This window comes from Neovison vison, chromosome X (genome assembly GCF_020171115.1).
Source record: "Neovison vison isolate M4711 chromosome X, ASM_NN_V1, whole genome shotgun sequence".
Taxonomy (NCBI): Eukaryota; Metazoa; Chordata; class Mammalia; order Carnivora; family Mustelidae; genus Neogale; species Neogale vison.
Window position 1 is genome coordinate 51,939,770 of NC_058105.1, and position 19,450 is coordinate 51,959,219.

General features: G+C 36.5%; 1 protein-coding gene and 1 non-coding gene across 3 annotated transcripts in view; both read right to left on the minus strand.

Annotated features, from left to right (window-relative positions):
- The window catches only part of DIAPH2 (diaphanous related formin 2), a 980,408-nt gene that overhangs the window by 33,375 nt on the left and 927,583 nt on the right, over positions 1–19,450 (minus strand). The gene's annotated exons all lie outside the window — the stretch shown is intronic.
- LOC122897849 lies at positions 8,573–8,726 on the minus strand. Its single transcript, XR_006382679.1, has one exon. It is a non-coding gene; the product is annotated as a small nucleolar RNA SNORA62/SNORA6 family (small nucleolar RNA).

Here is a 19,450-nt window from a genome sequence, read left to right on the forward strand (position 1 = left end):
AGAGATCATAACCAACATCAAAGACATACAAACAATTATAAGAACATACTATGCGCAACTCTACGCCAACAAATTTGACAATCTGGAAGAAATGGATGCATTCCTAGAGACATATAAACTACCAAAACTGAACCAGGAAGAAATAGAAAACCTAAACAGACCCATCACCAGTAAGGAGATTGAAACAGTCATCAAAAATCTCGAACAAACAAAAGCCCAGGACCAGATGTCTTACCAGGGGAATTCTACCAAACATTTAAAGAAGAATTAATTCCTAGTCTCCTGAAAATGTTCCAAAAAACAGAAATGGAAGGAAAACTTCCAAACTCATTTTATGAGGGCAGCATCACCTTGATCCCAAAACCGGACTAGGATCCCATCAAAAAAAAAAAAAAAAAAAAAAGAATTATAGACCAATATCCTTGATGAACACAGATGTGAAAATTCTCACCAAAATACTAGCCAACAGGATCCAACAGTACATTAAAAGGTTTATTCACCACGACTAAGTGGGATTTATTCCAGGGCTGCAAGGTTGTTACAACATCTGCAAATCAATGAATGTGATACAGTACATTAATAAAAGAAAGAACAAAAACCATACAATACTCTCAATTGATGCTAAAAAAGCATTTGACAAAGTACAGCATCCCTTCCTGATCAAAACTCTTCAAAGTGTAGGGATAGAGGACAATACCACAATATCATCAAAGCCATCTATGAAAAACCCACCTCAAATATCATTTTCAATGGGAAAAAAAAAGAAATTAAAGGCATCCAAATCAGCAAAGAAGAAGTCAAACTATCACTCTTTGCAGATGATGTGATACTATGTGTGGAAAACCCAAGAGACTCCAATCCAAACCTGCAAGAACTTGTACAGGAATTCAGTAAAGTGTCAGGATATAAAATCAATGCACAGAAATCATTTGCATTTCTTTACACCAACAAGACAGAAGAAAGAGAAATTAAGGAGTCAATCCCATTTACAATTGCACCCAAAACCATAAGATACCTAGGAATAAACCTAACCAAAGAGGCAAAGAATCCATACTCATAAAACTATAAAGTACTCATGAAAGAAATTGAGGAAGACACAAAGAAATGGAAAAATGTTCCATGCTCATGGATTCAAAGAACAAATATCATGAAATGTCTATGCTACCTAAAGCAATCTACACATTTAATGCAATCCATATCGAAGTCCTATCCATTTATTTCAAAGAAATGGAACAAATAATCCTAAAATTTATATGGAACCAGAAAAGACCTTGACTAGCCAAAGGAATATTGAAAAAGAAAGCCAAAGTTGGTGGCATCACAATTGCAGACTTCAAGCTCTACTACAAAGCTGTCATCATCAAGACAGCATGGTACTGGCACAAAAACAGACACATAGATCAATGGAACAGAATGGGGAGTCCAGAAATAGGCCCTCAACTCTATGGTCAACTAATCTTCGACAAGGCAGGAAAGAATGTGCAATGGAAAAAAGCCTTTTCAACAAACAGGGAAAATTGGACAGCCACATGCAGAAAAATGAAATTGGACCACTTCCTTACACCACACATGAAAATACTCAAAATGGATGAAGGACCTCAATGAGAAAGATATCCATCAAAACCCTTGAGGGGAACACAGGCAGGAACCTCTTCAACCTCAGCCGCAGCAACTTTTTCCTTGGAACATCGCCAAAGGCAAGGGAAGCAAGGGCAAAAATGAACTATTGGGACTTCACCTAGATCACAAGCTTTTGCACAGCAAAGGAAATCGTTAACAAAACCAAAAGAAATCTGACAGAATGGGAGAAGATATTTGTAAATGACATATAAGATAAAGGGCTAGTATCCAAAATCTATAAAGAACTTAGCAAACTCAACACCCAAAGAACAAATAATCCAATCAAGAAATGGGCAGAGGACATGAACAGACATCTCTGCAATGAAGACATCCAGATGGCCAACACACACATGAAAAAGTGCTCCACATCACTCAGCATCAGGGAAAGACAAATCAAAACCACAATGAGATACCACTTCACAGCAGACAGAATGGCTAAAATTAAAAAGTCAGGAGACAACAGATGTTGGGGAGAATGTGGGTAAAGGAGAACCCTCCTACACTGTTGGTGGGAATGGAAGCTGGTGCAGACAATCTGGAAAACAGCATGGAGGTTCCTCAAAAACTTGAAAACAGAGCTAGCTTAGGACCCAGCAATTGCACTACTGGGTATTTACCCTAAAGATACAAATGTAGTGGGGCACCTGGGTGGCTCAGTGCGTTAAAGCCTCTGCCTCTGGCTCAGGTCGTGATCCTGGGGTCCTGGGATCGAGCCCCACATCGGGCTCTCTGCTCCACAAGAAGCCTGTTTCCTCCTCTCTCTTTGCCTGCCTCTCTGCCTACTTGTGATCTCTGTCTGTGAAATACATAAAAATCTTAAAAAAAAAAAAGGGGGGGGGCGCCTGGGTGGCTCAGTGGGTTAAAGCCTCTGCCTTCGGCTCAGGTCATGATCTCAGGGTTCTAGGATCAAGCCCCACATCAGGCTCTCTGCTGAGCAGAGAGCCTGCTTCCTCCCTTCTCTCTCTCTGTCTCCCTCTCTGCCTACTTGTGATCTCTGTCTGTCAAATAAATAAATAAAAATCTAAAAAAAAAAAAAAAAAGATACCAACGTAGTGATCCGAAGGGGCACGTGCTCCTGAATGTTTATAGCAGCAATGTCTACAATAGCCAAACTATGGAAAGAACCTAGATTTCCATCAACAGATGAATGTATAAAGAAGATCCAGTATATATACAAAATGGAATACTATACAGCCATCAAAAGAAATAAAATCTTGCTATTTGCAACGACGTGGATGGAACTAGAGGGTATTATGCTTAGCAGAATAAGTCAATCGGAGTAAGACAACAATCATAGGATCTCACTGATATGAGGAAGTGGAGATGCAACGTGGGTGGTTTGGGAGTAGGAAAATGATAAATGAAACAAGATGGGATTGGGAGGGAGACAAACCACAAGAGACTCTTAATGTCACTAAACAAACTGAGGGTGGCTGGGCGGAGGTGGGTAGGGAGAGGGTGGTGGGGTTATGGACATTGGTAAGGGTATGTGCTACAGCGTGTGCTGTGAATTGTGTAAAGCTGGTGATTCACAGACCTGTACCCCTGGGGCTAATAATACATTATATGTTTATAAAAAATCGAAAAAAAATGTTTAAAAAATAAAAAATAAACAAATAAATAAAATCTTTTAGAATAAGAGTCAAACAAAAAGGAGTTTTTCATGCCACGTGAGTTCTCGATTCATGCAGGTCACTAAAGTGTATGTGTTTTGTTTTTGTTTGTTTTTTAGATACTGTTTTTAAAAACAACCTCACAAACTTTTATAATAGTTTGGGGATAATCACTGGAACATGAAATTCTAGAGCCGGAAGGGAATTTATGGATTAAATGAAGATTAACCTCTCATTTTATAGATGATGATACCAACTTACAGAGAAGAGAATTAACTTATTGTAAATACTCTGCACAATGAAGATATGGAGCTGAAAAGTTAACAGTAGGGAAAGGGATGTAAGATAATGAACTATATAACCATAATTATTCTATCATTCATTTATTGGGTAATATAAAATGATACTTTTATAAAATATGTAGTCGTGAAGAAAGATATTATGACAGATCTTCTGATGATCTTATATGATAACCACTCTAAAGAAAGTAATTAGGGAGTAACAGTAAGTTTAAAACTTTGTAATTTTGTAACATAACATTCAGTATTTCAGTTCTTTGGTAAGGAAAATCCACTGGATCCTAGATATAAATCTGATAATGGCGATGTTATATATATACATATATATGTATATATATAGATATAAATTTATATATATCTTATATATTCTATAATTTGCATTTTGATGGCCCTAAAACATATTCATATCATGTATTGCCCATAAAGTCCTTAAAATACACATTTATACAAAAACCTGAGAAAAAAAGAACACAGTTTTCTGGGCTAATGTCTTGGTCAGATACCCTGTGGGATGGGAACACACCAACATATGTAAATATATCTATATATGTATATATATATATATATATATATATATATATATTGTGTTTGGCACCACATCTTTATTAAAAAGGCATTAGATATCTGTATAGTTTAGACTGAAAAGTTGAAAGCTCATCTACTTGCAAATTTAAGTTAGAAAAGTCACTGCACTGCCCTCTCTGGTAATTTCAACATGTTCCTCATTGCTGATGGAAGGAGCTCAGAGCTCCTGGTATCACATTAATGTTACTGTCATTGCTTTTATCAATCTTTACCCTAACCTTAATGTGACTTACATAGAATATGTGTTTTAGTATTTCAGATACTGTTTGTATGGTCTTGCTGTGAGCTGGGTATCTTAATTTAGGTTGAATGGTGATAAAATATAATTCAAAGCCCACTGTCAGATGAACAAGTTAAAGGAGAAGTCTGTTTCACAAAGTCTCTATTTCCAATTATTCTCTGGAATCTGAGTGAGCTGTACATTATCAATAGAAGTATTTAGAATTCAACTAGAAAGCAATACCTTTTTTGCATGCATTCTTTATGCCACTTTTGGGTATCTGTTTTAAAATGCTGTTCCTTTCACTGATTTTAAATCAATTTCTTTTTCTGTACAATTACCTTCTCATCAAGGTCTTTTACTCCTGTGAGCCATAGACACAGTGTGACTAAGATCAAAAGGAGATGGAAGTCTGTGTACACATGATTTACATATATGAATCTCATTACATTACAGTTACATTTCCTATTTCTAAAATATTTACCTTTTCTCCAAGACAAGACAAACAAGACAGGTTTTCAATTCATCTTTCTATGTGCTTCTTACAAATACCCCCTTTCACCCACCTTAAAATGTGGGCTATCATCTCATGTACATTTCCAATCTGAGTAACATTCCGGAAGTCTCAAAGAAGCCAGTACTGCAATCTCTCCAATACAGCCTTAATAATATTATATGATGGGTCAGAAAACATCCTCATAGTTAGTATACTTTATTTTATGGTCCTATTTAGTCCTTATAGCTTGGTTTACCACACCTTTTCAAAATTTTCCTTGTTTGCCTTATGCGCTGTATTATGTAATGCTATGTTAATTTTGTACTGTAATTAGTGAGCATGTCAAGATCATGTACCAATTTAAATAAAACTTCAAATTTTTTATCAGCTTGTAAGTTTTATTTAATTGAAATCAATAAGTAGATAATCTTGCTTCATGTTTGGATTCTACTTAAATTGCTTATATAATTTTGAATTGCTTTGTAGCAAATTTTCTATATTCCCTTGTAATAATTTTTATAGCAACAGTATACATTAAAAAAGGAAAAACAGCACACTTTAAAAAAGTTTTCTTAAAATATGCAGCTTTCTAAAAAATTATTGTGTATGTTAAAAACTATACTATAAGCCATAACACAAAGTGTGCCTTTTTTTTTTGGGAACTTGCCCCATGAAAAACACCATGGCAGGAAAGAGCGATGTTCTAGGATCTGAAGAGAACTGCTTGCTGAACTGATGCCTAGTTTTTGTGAAACAAGGATAGGGATATTTCAGACCTCACATGGTTACTATCAAGATCAAATAAAATCTTCTCTGTAGAAAGCCAGGGAACAACGTGTGCCACATAGTAGGCATTCAATTCATCCAGTGTTAGCTGTTTATAAATCTGAACCTTACTGTGTGTGCCAATCTGGGGGAAGGGAGAACAAATATCAACTGACAGGTAAAGGTCAAGAATGACCTACTGAGTATTCAGAAAAAGGTAGAGAAAATAAGCAATAATAAGCTTACACTTTGTGTATTTATTTAGTGGGGGCAAAGAATTTATACTGAGGAAAGATTTAAAATGCAGCTTGTCAGGATTTATGAGGAAAAGATTTCCTCTTTTCTCATTACGATAATAAGCAGTGATCAAAAAATGCCTCATCAGACTTATGGAAGATAATGAAGGGAAGTACAACTTCAGTTACATCCCTGATTTATAGATAATGTTGCAACATCTCAAACACTGAACATCATATTTTACCACAATCTATTTGCAAAGATGTGTGTATGTATATGTGTTTTAGGGGTATAATGGGGAATCATTTTTCATTTCATTCTTTTCAAATTAGAATGCAGTTAAATAACTCTTCCAGAAAGAAAATGCTAAAGAACAAAAACTACATTCCTTCAAATTCTCTTCTAATATGTCTTAACATTATAGATATAATCAGTGTTTATATATTCTCTTGTGATCTAATTCTTTCATTTAACATTGTTTTGTGTATACATTTCCATGAATTGTCATGCAGTGGAACCACCATCAAACATTATCTGTTACCCTACAGCTCTTCTAACACCTCATTTTGTGCTTAGACATTCTAATAGATATATGTTTCTACCTATTATTTTATCTTTGACAAATGCTTTTTCTGCATCAATTGAGAGGACCATGTGGTTCTTCTCTCTTCTCATATTAATTTGTTGTATCACATTGATTGATTTGCGAATGTTGAACCATCCTTGTAGCCCAGGGATGAATCCCACCTGATCATGGTGTATAATCTTTTTAATGTGTTGTTGGATCCTGTTGGCTAGGATCTTGTTGAGAATCTTAGCATCCATATTCATCAGTGATATTGGTCTATAATTCTCCTTTGCCTGGTTTGGGGATCAGGGTAATGCTGGCTTCATAGAAAGAGTCTGGACGTTTTCCTTCTGCTTCAATTTTTTGAAACAGCTTCAGGAGAATAGGTGTTATTTCTTCTTTGAAGGTTTGGTAGAATTCCCCAGGGAATCCGTCAGGTCCTGGGCTCTTGTTTTTTGGGAGGTTTTTGATCACTGATTCACTCTCCTTATTAGATATTGGTCTATTCAGGTTGTCGATTTCTTCCTGGCTCAATGTTGGTAGTTTATATTTTTCCAGGAATGCATCCATTTCATCTCGGTTGCTAAGCTTATTGGCATATAACTGTTGATAATAACTTCTGATGATTGTTTCTACTTCCTTGGCGTTAGTTGTGATCTCTCCCTTTTCATTCATAATTTTATGAATTTGGGCTTTCTCTCTTTTCTTTTGGATTAGAGTAGCCAGTGGCTTATCGATCTTATTGATTCTTTCAAAAAACCAGCTTCTAGTTTCATTGATACGTTCTACTGTATCTCTGGTTTCTACTTCATTGATCTCAGCTCTAATCTTGATGATTTCCCTTCTTATGTGTGGAGTTGGTTTGATTTGTTGTTGATCCTCCAGTTCCTTAAGGTGTAGAGACAGCTGGTGTGTTCTGGATTTTTCAATTTTTTTGAGCGAGGCTTGGATGGCTATGTATTTTCCCCTTAGGACCGCCTTTGCTGTATCCCATAGGTTTTGGACCGAAGTGTCTTCCTTCTCATTGGTTTCCATGAATTGTTTCAGTTCTTCTTTGATCTCCTGGTTGATCCAAGCATTCTTAAGCAAGGTGGTCTTTAGCTTCCAGGTGTTTGAGTTCCTTCTGAACTTTTCCTTGTGATTGAGCTCCAGTTTCAAAGCACTGTGATCTGAGAATATGCAGGGAATAATCTCAGTCTTTTGGTATTGGTTGAGTCCTGATTTGTGACCCAGTATGTGGTCTATTCTGGAGAAGGTTCCGTGTGCACTTGAGAAGAATGAGTATTCTGTTGTTTTAGGGTGGAATGTTCTGTATGTATCTATGAGGTCCATCTGGTCCAATGTGTCATTCAATGCTCTTGTTTCTTTATTGATTTTCTGCTTTGATGATCCGTCTAATTCTGAAAGAGGTGTGTTAAGATCTCCTACGATTAGTGTATTCATATCAATATGATTCTTTATCTTGATTAACAGTTTTCTTAAGTAATTGGCTGCTCCCATATTGGGAGCATAGATATTTACAATTGTTAGATCATCTTGGTGGATAGTCCCTTTAAGGATTATGTAGTGTCCTTCTGTATCTCTGACTACAGTGACTGGGCAGGGTGGAAAGAGTGGAGAGAGGGGGAGAGAGAGAGAGAATCTTAAGCAGGCTCTACACCCAGCACCGAGCCTGACATGGGGCTTGAACCCAGTCCCCTGAGATTATGACCCAAGCAAAATCAAGAGTTGGACACTTAACCCACTGAGTCACCCAGGTACCCCTCTACCTTACTGTTATTTTCATTTGAGTTTCTTTACTTGACGGTGAAAAGTTTGTTTTTCCGTGTGATGACTTACTGTGTATGTTCTTTCCCTGCAGACTTCTTCTCTTCACCTCTTTCTTTCCTTATGTGAACTGCCTTCTGAACCATGTCTGCAATCCCCTTACACATTATGTGTAATATCAATATGGCCAAATTTGTTGATTACACCACCAAAACTGTACAACTAAATGGTATAGCTATACACTTTATCATTGCCAATACTTCAATGCTTTAAAATCCAATATCCAAATGGCCTCCAATTCCTCTGATAAGTCTCTAAAATTTTTATCAATCTCTTCTTCTCTCCCAGATGACGCTGGTCTTTTATCAGTTTTATTTTTTTTTTACTTGTTTTTAAAATTATATTTTTAGCAAGAATTACTATCAAACTCCCTTCATTGGGCCAGAGAACCTTGTGGTGTTAATGAAAGACCTGTCCCTCATGTAGCACACTACCTATATTTGTGGGTTCATCAGCTAGCCAGTAGCCTCAGTTCTAAGCTCTAAGGATATGCAGCCACAGTTGGTTTTTACAGTCTAGTCTAATCTCATTCACAGCCCAGTCTTATATTCCCATTGTTCCCAGGAATTCTTTATTACATCTAAGTGGACTACTCATTGTTCCTGAATAATTCTTCTTGCTTTTCTTCTACCAGGCCTCTGTTCATGTCATTTCCTTTTCCTTATTAGGCTCTGGTCCCCTTTCTCACTACTTTACTCCTATCTTACACATACACAAATGCCTATCTTACACATCCTTTACACTTCATCTCAAATATGAATTGACTTCCTAAAGCTTGTTCTGATATTCCTCAACTAAATATGGCTTCACCTACCTAAGGACCCCAGAGCAGTCTGTAGCTTCTTTACTTTCCCAGGTAAGAATTATTTGTTTGTTTTATTCCCTTGGAATAGTTTGTAAACTACTGAGGACAGAAGCTGCAACTCATATTTTTCTGCAAATGCTTTGCACATAGTAGGTGTTCAATATTTTTTCTTGAATTAAATATTCTCCAAAGGAAAACTCTTATGACACCAAGAACATTGTCTCATACATGTTTGGATCATCCTGGCACTTAACATATATATGGAATGAATTTTCCTATTTTCTTTTAAAAATAGGAAAACATGAATGCTCTTTTTTTTTTCAATTTATTTATTTTTAGAAAAACAGTATTCATTATTTTTTCATCACACCCAGTGCTCCATGCAATCCGTGCCCTCTGTAATACCCACCACCTGGTACCCCAACCTCCCACCCCCCCGCCACTTCAAACCCCTCAGATTGTTTTTCAGAGTCCATAGTCTCTCATGAATGCTCTTAAGGTTATGTAATTGGATATAATTTTCAAGAAAATATATATTCCTATCTTCCTAAATATAAGGCATGTCTCCCGACTCATTATATCTGAGGAAAAAAAGCGACAATCTTATAGTCAAGTACTTATAAATTCTTTAATTATAAGGGGCCTTATCTAAGTTATTTTCTTTTAATATTAAAGTACTCTACAGGACACAGTCTGGGGCCTCAATTAATGTGAGTTTTAGGTGATTACAGAGGCAAATTTACAGAATTGGATTGGGAGTTAAAAACAATGAAATGTAACATAGATCTAAGGATTATTTACAGGATGTGACTTCACTGTATTAACTGTTTGATATCATTGTAAAAAAGACTTTGAAAGATCAGTTAAAATTGCAATATAGTAAGTACCTAGAGAAGATAAAAAATAAAACATTTAGAATGAATGGAATAATCAACTTACCTAGTGTTATGCAAATAGATATATGTGGCTTGAGATCAAAATTACAGTGATGTTAGCATACGCTGATTAGTGTTGTGCCTTTACCTAACAACTTAGATGAACATGAATGTAGTGTCTTCCAGAAAACTGTTAGGTGACTCAAAATTGGTTCTCCATGCTTATAGAAACATTGATGTCAGAGATACTTGTGAAGAATTTAAACAAAACTGTTTTACAAAATGGGATGGTGGAGGAAGAAAAAAGTAGTTCTTCATTAAGGTATTATTTCACACCATATGCAATTTGAATACATCTGTATAATTAAATTTGTTGTAATTAGGTATTTTACTGTGTCATCTACATTTCCAAAAGGCTATATATATTCAAGATGATAAAAAAACTTTAAGATGGTCATATTAGGAAAATGAAGGCACACCTTATCCATCACATCTGTTACAAGATTTTGAATTCAGGATAACATGCATGGCTCTAAAGCCTACAATAACGTAAGAACTGCCATTTACTTAGCATTTACTAGGTGCCATGCACTTTTTTTTTGTTTTTTCCATTTTATTTTATTTCTTTTCAGTGTTCCAGAATTTGTTGTTTATGCACCGCACCCTGTGTTCCATGCAATACGTGCCCTCCGTAATACCCACCACCAGGCTCACCCAACCCCCTACCATCCTCCCTTCCAAAAACCTCAGTTTGTTTCTCAGAGTCCACAGTCTCTCATGGTTTGTCTCCCCCTTCGATTTCCCCCATCTCACTTCTCCATACTTGTGGAGCATAAGGAATAACACGGAGGACATTGGGAGATGGAGAGGAGCCATGCACTTTGTTTAGCGACTTGCTTATCAATGACTCTTCAAACAAACCTATAGGGTAGATATTACAAAGCTATTTTACAAATGAGAAATGCGGCTCCAAGAAATTAAAAAGCTTGCTCAAGACCATGCAGTTAATAAGCAGTGGACACCAGTGAGGTTTCAAAGGCTATAACCTGAACCACTACACCATAGTGCCTCCACAAGCACTGAGCCTGAATTTCTACATCCATCATTTTGACATGATGGTGTTTTATACAAACAGATGTGAAGCCAAAAGTAGGAAAAGAACAAGGAATTTTGTAATCCATAAATGCATTACTATCTACAATACTAACCCTTTTAATACATTTTTATTTTTTAATAAATTTTTAAACTAAAAGCCTAAAGAATACCATACTCATTATCTATTTAGCCTTCCAATTCTATTTCTTGTGAAAGGCACCTCTGTAGAAAGGAATGATTTGTCCTCTGCTTCTCTAACCTTCTATTTGCTAACAATAGGTTTACAGTGCATGAATTGACCTGAATTACTTGACTTTTTAAAACGTGCTATTTCATTACAACTTCAGGGATAACTTATTCCATAAGGCACCTGTAACACATCCCCTTACCCACTGTTTACCTCTGCAGTGTTTCAAGGATACTCCTTAGTTCTAATACTCTTGGGTTTGGTAAATAGGGTTGTGTCTCTCCTACCCAAACCTTTCATGATGTTATGATTTGATGGACTCTGAGCATAGCCTCACTTGACCATTATCTTTCCCAATAGAAGAGCCCTAATTTTTTAGCCATTCTTAACAGGAAATCCTCACTATTTGCTGGTTCATTGCAAATGCGTTCCCTTATCTGATACAGCTTTTTTTTTTTCCAATTTATTTATTTTCAGAAAAACAGTATTCATTATTTTTTCACCACACCCAGTGCTCCATGGAAGCCGTGCCCTCTATAATACCCACCACCTGGTACCCCAACCTCCCACCCCCCCGCCACTTCAAACCCCTCAGACTGTTTTTCAGAGTCCATAGTCTCTCATGGTTCACCTCCCCTTACAATTTACCCAAAAGCACATACCCTCCCCAATGTCCATAACCCTACCCCCCTTCTCCCAACCCCCCTCCCCCCAGCAACCCACAGTTTGTTTCGTGAGATTAAGAGTCACTTATGGTTTGTCTCCCTCCCTATCCCATCTTGTTTCATGGATTCTTCTCCTACCCACTTAAGCCCCCATGTTGCATCACCACTTCATCATATCAGGGAGATCATATGATAGTTGTCTTTCTCCGCTTGACTTATTTCGCTAAGCATGATACACTCTAGTTCCATCCATGTTGTCGCAAATGGCAAGATTTCATTTCTTTTGATGGCTGCATAGTATTCCATTGTGTATATATAACACATCTTCTTGATCCATTCATCTGTTGATGGACATCTAGGTTCTTTCCATAGTTTGGCTATTGTGGACATTGCTGCTATAAACATTCCGGTGCACGTGCCCCTTCGGATCACTACGTTTGTATCTTTAGGGTAAATACCCAGTAGTGCAATTGCTGGGTCATAGGGCAGTTCTATTTTCAACATTTTGAGAAACCTCCATGCTGTTTTCCAGAGTGGTTGCACCAGCTTGCATTCCCACCAACAGTGTATGAGGGTTCCCCTTTCTCCGCATCCTCGCCAGCATCTGTCATTTCCTGACTTGTTGATTTTAGCCATTCTTACTGGTCTGATACAGCTTTTTAAAAAGAAGGAGCAACCAGAATTGTACGAAGTATGGAGGACCTTAATCCTGTACTAAGGAAGTAGGATGTCTTCTGTTTGGATGCCAATCTCTTTCCAGGTGTTGACCAGCAAAATGTTGACCTTTGTGGGTACAGTACCTTCCTGAAATAATTTTTTCAGGGAACAACTACCAGTCAACTGTTAGATCCCTTTTTCAAGATGGGAACTGAGAAGTAGGAGCCTGCCAGCCTGTGAATGCAGCCTGGTTTATTTAACCTCCTTCTTTTTTGTCTAAATGCATTCCCTTACCTACAGATAACCTCATCTGCCACTTCTCAGCCCACTCACGAGCCTCAAGAGAGGTTCCTGCAGTTTATTCCTGACAGTTTGGCATTTCACTTTCAGTGAACCCAGAACAGTTGAGTGTCAACTGCAAACTTCGACTTCAGTTTCCTTAACTTTTTGATAGAATAAACTACTTCCTTGACATAATTAAAGTGATAATGTTTGAAACTGAAGGAAAAATATTAAATATAAAATTATCCCTCAATTAAAAAGATGCTCTGCACAGTGATAATTTTTTTTAACTTTACACTTCTTCACAGTGTTGATGAATAGTAGATGGTAATAGAAGCCTAGATTTAGACATGCTATTGGCCTCATATCATTGAAGGTATAAAAGTAAAGGACTGATCTGCCAAATATCCTAAAATGCATTTACTTTCATTGTCATCAATCCTTCCAATTGGTCCCCCCCAGGTTGCTTTCTAATTCTATATCCATCTTACATATTTAGAGCTTAATGTTTATTGTTACTTCATTTTAAAAATTTTTATTTCCTACTCTAGGAAGCCTTATTAATTTTTATAATACTCCCTTTACAGATTGTAAGATAAATAAAATAGATTTCTAGTCTTTTCATATATGCTTCAATTGTAGGAGAGTTTATTATGAATTAAGAAAAAATTAATTAGTGGAATTATAATTTTCCTGTAGACATTTCAACATAAAATAATGAAGACAAGACTTTGAAATTTTGTTGTAAATAATTTACTATGTTAAGGAAATATGATTCTAAGGTTTGAGGTATTTTGGGGTCAATGCCAAAATTAATTTGCAGAATTCAATTATACTAACTTTTGAGTAGGTCTGTGTGAATGTATACCGCCCAGTGGTTATACTGGAGTAGGTAATTATTACCTAGGTATACCCCTTGCCTACAGCCTAGACTAACATGAATTGAATACTTATAGTGTTGCTTTAATATCTACCTTAGTTTTGAGTTCTGTCCTGAATACAGGCTGCTTTGCCAATTAAACTTCCTGAAGGATCTGCCTCAAATTTCATGTCGTAAGTATATGCAGCATGATACAGTGGGAAGAACACAGAATGTGGACCAGAGATCCTAGGTTCAAATTTTGCTTAGTATCATTCAAGCCAGGAAACTAAGAATGAGTCATTTAACCTTTCTAATCCTCAGTCTCCTCACCTGAAAAATTAGGAGAGAAGCCTTATCTTACTATATTCACAAGTTTCTTTGGAAGATGAAAAAAGATACTGTGAAATTAGTAAAGTTTTATTTTAATTCGTATTATTAACTTCAAAGCTTATCCAAAGATAAACCCTCTTTCAAATGAGCCACTTTGTATCTTTCCTACTGTTGGTGCTCTATTTTATACTTGAAAACACATTTATGATTTTATGGTTGCATTCATAGTAAAAAAGTATTTTTTCCATGCCATCTTAATAAGCACAGAAGAAATAGCCTTGTTCTTTTTACCTTACCACTTTCTTTTTAGCTCAGGTTCTTCAGCACAAGCCATTCTGATGATGTTTAAAACCAAGATATCAAACGACACTGTCATGATCTAGAAATGCCTGCAAAGTCCAATGGGAAATCTTAGCAAATGTCAGAGTACCTCTAAGGCAAGGCAGATCTTCAGGATGGATAATGAGTCAAGAGTTCAGTACTAAAGATACAGCAGGGTGCTGGGGAAAGGCCTACTTGAGGCTCAAAGGTCAAGCAGTACAAGCTTAATGCTGAGTAAAGTAAAAGGTCACTTAGCATTTTATAATTAGCATTGTTGAATGGATGCAGGGTGATGTAACAGATATAGTCAACTAACACTTCCATTTTAGGAGGTATCAGGATAGATATTTTCATCCTTTCCCCTTCCTTTCTGGAAAGTAATTACTTAGAAAAGCCATCCAGGTTCAGTAGTCGGTAGTCTACCATTGTTGAGTAGCTTTAAAAGGTATTGTAGTGAGATAACTCACAGACTTTAAAGGAAGAGAAATTCCCTCTCCATATTTCCTACAAATGGTCCTACTGATGTGTCTATCACTGGTAATTTAATTTTTGATTTCTGTTTTAAAGCAAAACAAATAAATACATGCAGAAACCTGGAAAAGAAATTGATCAAGTATGTAACACTAATTCAAATAATACATGAATATATGACAGTTATATAATGATAAGCACTGCACCAAGGAATCCCCAATAACACTATCCCAATACTATCATCACCAATAACAAACTATTAATCAAAATAGAAAACTAAAGGTTCCCCCCATCTGCCTCAAACAATTATAAAGAATGCTGAGATATATGGTAATATATGAAAGTTAGCCCTATATATTCATAATATGAAGGACTTATTGCAATGGTTAGCATAATAATATACTTGTTAGTGTAACAGTACACTTAAAGTATAACTAGAGTTGAACCTAAGGGTTCTTCATGTGGCGTCATCAAGGGTTGAAGAAAGTGAAATAAAAATGACACATTTGAGAAAGAGAATATATATTTTAATCTCCGTTTAATCTAGTCGGAGCTTCCAAGGATTTGCTCTCACAGCCAACTGGCTGTTTATGTATATACTGTAGTAGACTGCTGGGGTTTATACAGGTTAGACTGCTGTGCTACTTGAGGACATCTTTCTATCCTTAACACCTAACATGGGCCCCACACAAAGTTTGTGGCCAGTAAAACTATGTTGAATTAAACTTATAGAAATTCTGCTGTCATTAGGACTTACAGTCTTATATGTAGATGGAAAAAATGATTAGATTTCAAGTGAGTGAAAATAGATGCTAGGAATTTAGATGAGTGACTCTCTTTTTCATGTTTGTATCTCTGGCATTTAGTGCTGTTCCTGGCATGTGGGCAACCCTCACAAATGTTGAGATATCAGTGTGTCACACAGAGAAGGTAAAATTTGATCTGGGTCCTGAGAGGTAGGTAGGATTTGAAGAGATTTGTTTCCAACACTTCTTAGCAGCATTTTCTAATGAAACTAGAGAGGCTGGGTGGCTCAATCATTAGATGTCTGCCTTCTTCTTGGGTCATGATCCCAGCTGCTTCTCAGGATCCCTGCTTCATGCTCCATGGGGAGCCCGCTTCTCTCTCTCCCACTCCCCCTGCTTGTGTTCCCTGTCTTGCTGTATCTATGTCAAATGAATAAATAAAATATAAAAAAAAAAGGGAAAAGAGACTAGAGAGGAGCATCCCTCCTCTAACCCCATACAGATTTATGAGTTAAAGCATGACCTCTTCTACTATGATGTGATACCTATCCCAATTTTCTGGTAGGTCAGGTTTATATAAATCAGTGTTAAATATTGGACTACAGGACAAATGTCAGTGAATATCTGTCTTGCTCTAGAATAGGGCTACTTTTGACTTCAAATCTTCATGGATTCATATAACTTAAGTATTATTTTGTTGCTTAAATTTTTACTTTGTTCTTGATAATTTTAATTCAGCAGATATTTGCTGTGTCTACTCTGCACATGGAAACAAAAAGTGAGGACAAAAAATAGAGATGAATTACAACAGTATGGATGATTTTAGCATTTTTAAAAAGCTTTGAATGCCTCTACTTATGGTAAATTATGTGAGATGTTATCATTGTTGCCAGGGATTTTCTCCCCCAGATCTTTCCTTTTTATTTCTAGATCATTTCAACATAAGAGTCCCTTGACATGGCATGAAGAGTTGCTTAAAACTTATTATCTATAACTTATCACTGCAAATCAGAATGGTCTCAATATGGTGCACTATATCAGATGCATTTGATGCTGAATCTAACATAACAAAGGAGCTGTAACCTGTAACCCCCAATTATACACACTTTAGTTTGAAGCAGTCTGTTTTCATTGGCCTCATAGTAAATAAAAGTTTTCTGTTTGAATATATTTATTTTTTTCTAATAAAATACCATTCTTGTCTTATCTCTACCTTAGTTAAATGTAAAATTTATTTGGAAAAATTTTTTCTGCATAAAAGAAAACATGTCTGAAAACCACTTGCTCTAGTCTTTTCCTCCAAATTGCTTCCAAAGATCTCTTACTAAAACATGAATTTGACCATGACCCTCTTCTCTTTAAAACCTGTCCATAGATCATATGCCATATTAAAGTCAAACCCCTTGATATCAGAACTCTTCTGGGCTATTGTCTAATTCCCCAACCCTATCTCTCTCCTTGCCCATTCACATTTCTACCATAAACAATATACTTTTGATGTTCTAGGACCATGGGATAGCTTCATTTCTCCCAACTTTTTATTTATTTTGAGAGAGATCCTGCAAGTAGGGGAGGGGAAAAATGGGAAGAGACGGAGAGAGAGAGAATCTTAGCTCAATGCTGGGTTTGATCTTATGACCCTGACATAATGACCTGAGCCAAAATTAAGAGTTGAATACTTAACTGAGTGAACCACCCAGGCACCCCTCTCCTAGCTTTTTAAAAACCTGTGCCCAATACCTAGGATACTGACTACACAGTCTGATATCTTTAGCTACTAAGAGAACCACTTTTTATCCTTCAAATTTGAACCTAAATATAAAGCCTTGCCTTATAGCGGGCTCCCTTCTGCCATAAAGAGTTAGTTTCTTTTGACATCGGCCACAGCTACTTCTTTCAAGACGTGTGCCCAAAGGCAAAGGAAACAAAAGTGAAAATGAACTTTTGGGACATCATCAAGATCAAAAGCGTCTGCACAGCAAAGGAAACGGTCAATAAAACAAAGAGACAACCCACGGAATGGGAGAAGATATTCGCAAATGACAATACAGACAAAGGGCTGATATCCAAGATATATAAAGAAATCCTCAAACTCAATGCTCAAAAAACAAATTATCACATTAAAAAATGGGCAGAAAATCCATTTGAACCTAAGGATACATCCAGACTGAAAGTAAAACAATGAAGAAGCATCTGTCATGCCAAAAGGCCTCAAAAGAAGGCTGGGGTAGCAATTCTAAGATCAGATAAATTAGATTTTAAACTAAAGACTGTAGTAAGAGACACGAAGGACACTACATAATTCTTAAAGGATCAATCCACCAAGAAGATCTAAAAATTGTAAATATTTATGCCCCCGATACAGGAGCAGCCAACTACGTAAGAAAACTGTTAATCAATATAAAGAGTCATATTGATATGAATACATTAATAGTAGGAGATCGTAACACACCACTCTCAGTAATACAGACCATCCAAGCAGAAAATCAATACAGAAACAGAGCACTGAACCACACATTGGACCAGATGGACCTCATAGATATATACAGAACATTCCACCCAAAAACAACAGAATACTCATTCTTCTTGAGTGTACATGGAATCTTCTCCAGAATAGACCACATAATGGGTCACAAACCAAGGCTCAACAGATACCAAAAGATTGAAATTATTCCCTGCATATTCTCAGATCACAATGCTTTGAAGCTGCAGCTCAACCACAAGGAAAAGTTTGGAAGGAATTCAAACACCTGGAAGCTAAAGATCACCTTGCTTAAGAAAGCTTGGATCAACCAGGAAATCAAAGAAGAAATTAAAAAATTCATAGAAACCAATGAGAATGAAGACACTACGGTCCAAAACCCATGGGATACAGCAAAGGCAGTCCTAAGGGGGAAATACATAGCCCTCCAAGCCTCCCTAAAAAAACTGAAAACCCAGAATACACCAGAGGTCTTTACACCTTAAAGAACTGGAGAATCAACAACAAATTAAGCCAACTCCACACAAGAGTAGGGAAATATTCAAGGTTCGAGCAGAGATCAATAAGATAGAAACTAGAGATACAATAGAATGCATCAAGGAAACTAGAAGCTGGTTGTTTGAAAGAATCAGTAAGATCGATAAACCATTGGCTACACTAATCCAAAATAAAAGAGAGAAAGCTCAAATTAATAAAATTATGAACGAAAAGGGAGAGATCACAACTAATACCAAGGAAATAGAAACGATCATCAGAAATTATTATCAACAGTTATATGCCAATAAGCTAAGCAACCTGTATGAAATGGATGCATTCCTGGAAAACTATAAACTCCTAAAATTGAACCAGGAAGAAACTGACAACCTGAATAGACCGATATCTAGTAAAGAGATTGAAGTAGTGATCAAAAACCTCCGAAAAAACAAGAGCCCAGGACCTGATAGATTCCCTGGGGAACTCTACCAAACTTTCAAAGAAGAAATAATACCTGTTCTCCTGAAGCTGTTTCAAAAAATTGAATCTGAAGGAAAACTTCCAGACCCTTTTTAGGAAGCCAACATTACCCTGATCCCCAAACCAGGCAAAGACCCCACCAAAAAGGAGAATTTCAGACCAATATCCCTGATGATTATGGATGCTAAGATTCTCAACAAGATCCTAACTAACAGGATCCAACAGTACATTAAAAAGATTATCCACCATGACCAGGTAGGATTTATCCATGGGTTGCAAGTGTGGTTCAACATTTGCTAATCAATCAATGTGATGGAACAAATCAATAAGTGAAGACAGAAGAAAGACGTGGTCCTCTCAATTAATGAAGAAAAAGCATTAGACAAAATCCAGCATCGGTTCCTGATTAAAACTATTCAAAGTATAGGGATAGAGGGAACATTCCTCAACTTCATAAAATCAACCTATGAAAAACCCACAGCAAATAT